We start from the raw sequence: 6,339 nt of genomic DNA on the forward strand, positions 1-6,339 counted from the left end.
TCCAGCAGAAGGTTGGTGGGGAAAATCGTGACCTTTTCTCTATATCCCATATTTTTTCATCCAGCATATAAAAAAAAAAAAAAAAAATTATAAGGAAAAGGTCACGATTTTCCCCACCAACCTCCGCTTGGAGAGTAAGGAATAGGAAGGGGAAGGTCTGTATTGTTGAGAAACAAGGAGGTGCATCCGGGAGGCAGAGGGGGGTGGATGTGAACATATGGGGTATGGGTGGACTCAGAGGTGGTACCGTCAGATTGCAGAAGTGGAGCGCCAACTTCCTCTTCATGAAGATAGCCCATAGTAGTTGGTGGTACAGTTGGTGGTACAGCTGACTGAATTAAGCTGTCTTACTCTTAATGATCATCAGGTCGTCTCTTTTCTCTGCCCATGCCTCTTTTACTGCTTCCTTGTTTTGGGTGCTGGTTCTACTGGTGTCTCAGATTGAGAAGCCTCAGAAGACTGGGCTAAGTGATGGTCTGTTTCTGTAGATGTAGTACTAGTAGGTATAGCTGTGGATGTGCCTCCAGGATGGTCTGTTGCTGTAGATGTAGTACTAGTAGGTATAGCGGTGGATGTGCCTCCAGGATGGTCTGTTGCTGTAGATGTAGTACTAGTAGGTATAGCTGTGGATGTGTCTCCAGGAGTCATCTGCACCCAGTAAGACCTCTTCCTGCCATCATCACCATAAGTGGTGACTTTTACTCCTGGCCGAAAGAATCCTAACTTATTCTTTCTTCTTCGCTTTGAGATACTGTAGAAAAGTGAATATAGGTTATAAGTTACAGAAGTTGACAAAGTTTGTACTAACTAAGTGTATGCATCACAAAGATAGCTCTTTGAACTATAGAATCTATAGTCATAAATTGAAAATAGAAATCTGAAAACGTAATCAAAATCCATGTCATTGTGATCAGATCACTTCATCCTAGATTGTCCACAATAATCATTATGCTCAAAGGCTCAAAGTCTTCTGCTGGCTCAAACAGAATGATACATGATGATCCCACCCTACAGATGAAATTAATATTTTAGGAGATAACCGTTACTGTGTCTGTGTACAAATAGGTAAACATTTAAAATGATTAACAATAGATTTTTATTAAAGATTGTTGTTAGTTATTTTCATACATCCCCAGTTCCTATACTGAAATACAATACATGTGTTATGTCTTGTTGTGACCTGTACTTAGCCCGGTGTGGCAAAATTATGTGCAATAAAGGTCATCATTCATTCATATTCGTTATTCTGTTACCAACCAACCTCTCATAATTTGGATACATGTATGCTCAATGATCGCTATATGAGTCCAGTAACAACAGCAGTGGGCTATAATTCCTTGCGATCAGCACATTCACAAAATATCTAAGCTACGGCCGCGTGGCGCGTTGGTACACCCGATCCCTCGATCTCGGAAGTTAGGCAACGCGCGGTCCGGATAGTGCTTGGATGGGGGACCAACCAAGGACGTCCGGATTGCTGTAGCCTCACGAAGTTTTCCACGAAATCGTCTTCCGGGAGGGGTTGGCGGAAACGGCTGCCCGGTCGGTCGGCGGAAACGGCTGCCCGGTCCGGTCTGGAGGTTGGTTTTGGGGGTTTCGAGTATACCAAATTTAAACAAGATGACTTGCTATCGCAGCAGTGATCTAAGTGCATTTCTCGTGTAGGCTGACCCTACAACTTACAGTAGCACTAATATCGTAAACATTACCGTAATTTCGGAAATTCGAAAACGCAAACACAGCGTAATTTCGAACTTGTACACATTTTCACACGATCTGAGACTGAATGGGATTATGCTGATGCTTTGACCACGAACACATTTGTTAAATCCTTGGTTAAATCTTTATTATTTTTATCATCTTATCATTTCCGACATGTGAGAATAGTATCGTGATCAATCAAAGAATTGCAGTGTGGGAAATCTTCAGACACTGGTGAAATGGCCAATTTGATCTTTCAAGAATTCAATGTTCGGTGACAAGTTTGCTTACGGGGAGGAAAGACTATGGCGGAGCTGTTTTCGTGTGAAGTATGTGAAAACATTGTACATAATTAATGTATAATTGACGACATTAGTTTAAACCAGAACCTGACACAAAAAAATGAATCCATGCGTTTGTAAATGTACATTTTAGTATTAATTTAACTAAATTTGAATTATTTTACAGTTCTTAGAGATAGTTTATCCTCGGACACGTCAGACAGCTCGGCACGGTAGTGCTGTCAAAATTGATTGATTTTGTCGCCGGCGCCCGGCACATATGATAATAGATCAAAGGACCGCCACTCTGTACAACCCTAAGCGCTTCACGTAGCGAACTTCTGACGTTCTGTACTGGGGGACGTTCTAATAGCAGCAGCTGGGGACAATCTTACCAAGAAATGTCAAATTATTATTTTTTTTTTCAAAAGATAAGTAATTTGGCCAGCTTCCTTTGAACATGTAGCAACATCTAACAACCGTTATGGAATATTTAAGTAGGTATTTTGTTTACTTCACTCACACTGCTGTATGCAATACTCGAAACCCCCAAAACCAACCTCCGGACCGGACCGGGCAGCGGTTTCCGCCGACCGACCGGGCAGCCGTTTCCGCCAACCCTTCCGGGAGGGACGTAAAACGGGGGTCCCGTGCTAGAGGAGGTGCCTCGACCACGTTAAACAGCCTCATTACTCATACTTTGGGTACCTACTGGCTGGCAAAATACACCAGATGATTATTATTATTACTAATCCACTACTGGCGGTGATGTACATATCAGTAACCCCCCTCCCCCTTTACCCGCGCGTGGCCGAAGCGCGCGCACTCATGACCAACACAAGGGAGACTGTGGGGGTTACAGTTGGCTATTAACGGTAAACCTCACCATGTTCAGTAAATGAGGTGCTCACCTCGCCATGGAACTGGTCGACTTGGGCATGCAGCTGCTGGCCGTCAAACGAGGCAACAAATTCCGGGTTCTGATGCAGCTACCACCTCAAAATTCCCGCATCTCCGCATCCCAAGCCTGTGATCTCGTACCGTCACAAATCTCGCGAGTATTGTCCTTTGGCTCTGTTCTCAAAGCAGAGGTTGAGTCGCTCTAGTCGCTCCTCTCGTCATGGGGTGAGAGGAGCGAGACGGTGAAACCCTGACTACTACTACTATATATGTATCTCCGCTACTCATCCTCTGCTTGGATAGTATTGTCCTATGTAACGTGACGTGGTATCATTAAAGGTAGCAGAACACAGTTTTTCGCCTATGGGGATTTACATGGTTAAGGACCCCAAAGTGAGGTGGTTCGACGACTCAAAAATATATCAGGGTGCAAAAGTAATTAACAAGAATTCGATATGTTGGAGTTGAGGGTATAATCTACAACATATGTGAAAATGAGATGAATTTTGCCTGCTCGTTTTCCCAGAAAGAACACTTTGAAATGACCCCCAGCGGAGGTCACCATACTGCAGCCGACACACGGAAGTGCTAGTAGCGGGAACCGGACTCGTGCGCGAAATTCTACCCAGCCAAACAAACATCGTAACCCAGCTCATACAGCCTCAAAACTTACGTATCCCTCTACTATTCACCACAGTTTCCGACTCGCTGACGTGCACAGAAAAATTTCTATGGCTTTTCAAGAACTGCGACGACCTATTTTGTGCCCGATCTACTTATGGGTCGCCCATAAATACTGTGTTATGCGACCTTAACGTTAGACGTGTTGCAATGGAGACTCGTCTCTCCGAGCCACTTGTAAGTTGTTAACGGTCTCTCTTAGGAGACGTCTCATAGCTGATGTTAACCACTTATAACTGAAAACTTGTATGGGGTATCTGTCAGAACAAAAACATTTTAACATATAACACACACAGCTTAAGAAGCATGATGAATTGTCATTACCAAATATGATTTATATGTGTAATGTAACTTTACTTTGTGTACATTACTAGGTTACGCCATACCGTCACATCGCATTCTTGAGCTACCTTAAAATTGGTGATCTTGTCCTTCAAGGCCCTGAAGCCATCTTCTACGATAATCGCGTGGGATCAAAAAACAACTGGGTTAGAGGTGTCCACTAGCTTGCGGTCGCATAATTCCAAGTTGCCGGCACCTGCAGGTGCTCTACGGGACGGGGCCGGCCCACCCCGGGGTCGGGCGCCAGCAGTCACGGTCATCGTTATCGCTTCTCGGCCTTTTAGCAAGCTTTTGATTGACGAGGCGTTGCCAAAAAGACGTACCTCGCGGTATCTCCCATTCGAGTCCCATTTCCCAGCCAATTTTGGCTTTACGGAGGGAGATTTTAGGTCTGGATTCGTCATATTTGGTTGTCTGAAGTTCTCAGGATCAATTTCATGTATTTTGGGGTTGAAAGTTTTAGCAAATTTACGACAGTTACTGTATTCTGGGAACGTACCGCCTTCTCGGGCTTAGTTCCATGCAGAAACACTCCATCCCCGCCGGTTTTGGTAGAGGGTTAGGATAAATCTTTCAAGGTACATTTCTCCCTTATCCTGTGGAGGACAGTCTTGTCCTTTCTTATATAAGGGGTAAAGGTTGGTCTCCATTATTCTCTGATAATTCGGTCTGTTTCTGAGCTTATTTAGTGCTGCTTACGTGTGTTTTTGTATTGACACCCCCGTCTCCACTCGACGGACAGGGGTGGTATCACCCGAGTGTATTCGATAACAAGGGATATTAAACGTTACCCAGTTTTCCCGCCCTGAAATCAAGGGTTTGGGACCTTTCGAGGTTTTCTTCCTTGTCCTGTGGAGGACAGTCTTGTCCTTTCTTCTTAAGAAGTTCATGGCGGTCGCCAGTATCTCTGATATTCAGTGGGTTGTTTTGGAGTTAATTTTGTACTGTCTAAATTTGATACTGTATCCACACCCTCGTCTGCACTCGACGGACTGGGTGGTATCGCCCAACTAAGGATAATGTTACCCAGTTTTCCCGCCTCGACATCAAGGTTTCTGGTTCTGTACTTGTAGGAGGGCTGTATATAAGTAGTGTAGCAATTTTTGCTGCTAACGTTACTGTGCGTTGTTTTGTCTACAGTTGAGGTCCGTTTGAATTGTGTTGTGTACCCTTCGGCTAGAGCTATAGGTTGGTTCTGACGCCCTTTGCAACTACCTAACCCACTGTACGTGTATGTGTACCTTACCACTGGGCTTTAGACTTGCCAAAGTTTAGTTTCGACCCTGTGGCCGATTCGAATCGTTTGACCGTCGTCGAAAGTTTGGTCCACTGAGTTGTCGTCCGTGAGGAAAGTGGAAGCTTTTGGATTGTAGGAGAGCTGTGGAAATCGTGTGATAACTCTTTTTAGAATGAGATTCGTGGGCATTTGTGTTCGATTTTGAAAAGGATGAACTTGTAACCGTGATATATTTCAACATTCTCAGTATGCATAGATGTTAACTTTGACTTTATCTTTATTGACGATGAGTCATTACATGGTCTCCCTTGGCAGCTTTGGGCTGGTAGCGGCAGAAATTTATCACAAGAACCATTGCAATGTAATACAGTATAAAATGATCAATATCTATAAAATTTGTCATGCATCCACAGATATTGGAGAAATTGATCTATAGCGTACCTACAAGATGGGAGTAGGTGTTGCGCTATTCCAAGATATGTATAGTATTTAGAAGTACATTGTGTATTCCCGTTATTCCTATCACGGTGACGAGTGGCTCTATAAAGTTAGTAGATAAGTAAGTCCAGTACTATCCTCATCAAAATAAGTAGAATCTAAAAATGATATCATAGTCTCTTAGACAAAACTTTTTTTTTGCCGCTGATATTTAGCCGATCTCACCTTTCATCCAAATGAAGATTATTTTCTGTTATCTAACTCGTAAAAAATCAACATTCCACTGGATATCTAAGTTGCCATTTAATGTATTACTGTTTTTAACAGTATGTTTCCTGAACAAAGAAAGTCAAATGTACCTGAAATAAAAGAAAGCACTGAGCTAATACCTGGTGCTACAGGTGACCAAGTTTTATTATTTTCTCATTGGAACAAGGTGCATATTTAAACTTCAATCCTAAGGCCATAAAATGGATGTTACAAAATGTGCAATTAAAATAATTAATATGATGGTACCTGTAATGGTGCAACACAGAAAATAGAAATTCACAATAGTGTAAAAAAATAAACATGATTGTGGTGATTTGTAAATGGAAATGTTTGAGTTTATTTTGATCCACAATTAGCCTCATCAGAAATTGTTATTGGCAAAGTCTGGTCTTTCGTTTAACGGCCCCATTAAAACTATCTAATAACCAGACCTTTCCGTTATGAATCTGATATTTTGGGTTGTTAAAAAGTGTGTTCTTTTTTGTTTTG

This window comes from Branchiostoma floridae, chromosome 7 (assembly GCF_000003815.2).
Source record: "Branchiostoma floridae strain S238N-H82 chromosome 7, Bfl_VNyyK, whole genome shotgun sequence".
NCBI classification, from domain to species: domain Eukaryota; kingdom Metazoa; phylum Chordata; class Leptocardii; order Amphioxiformes; family Branchiostomatidae; genus Branchiostoma; species Branchiostoma floridae.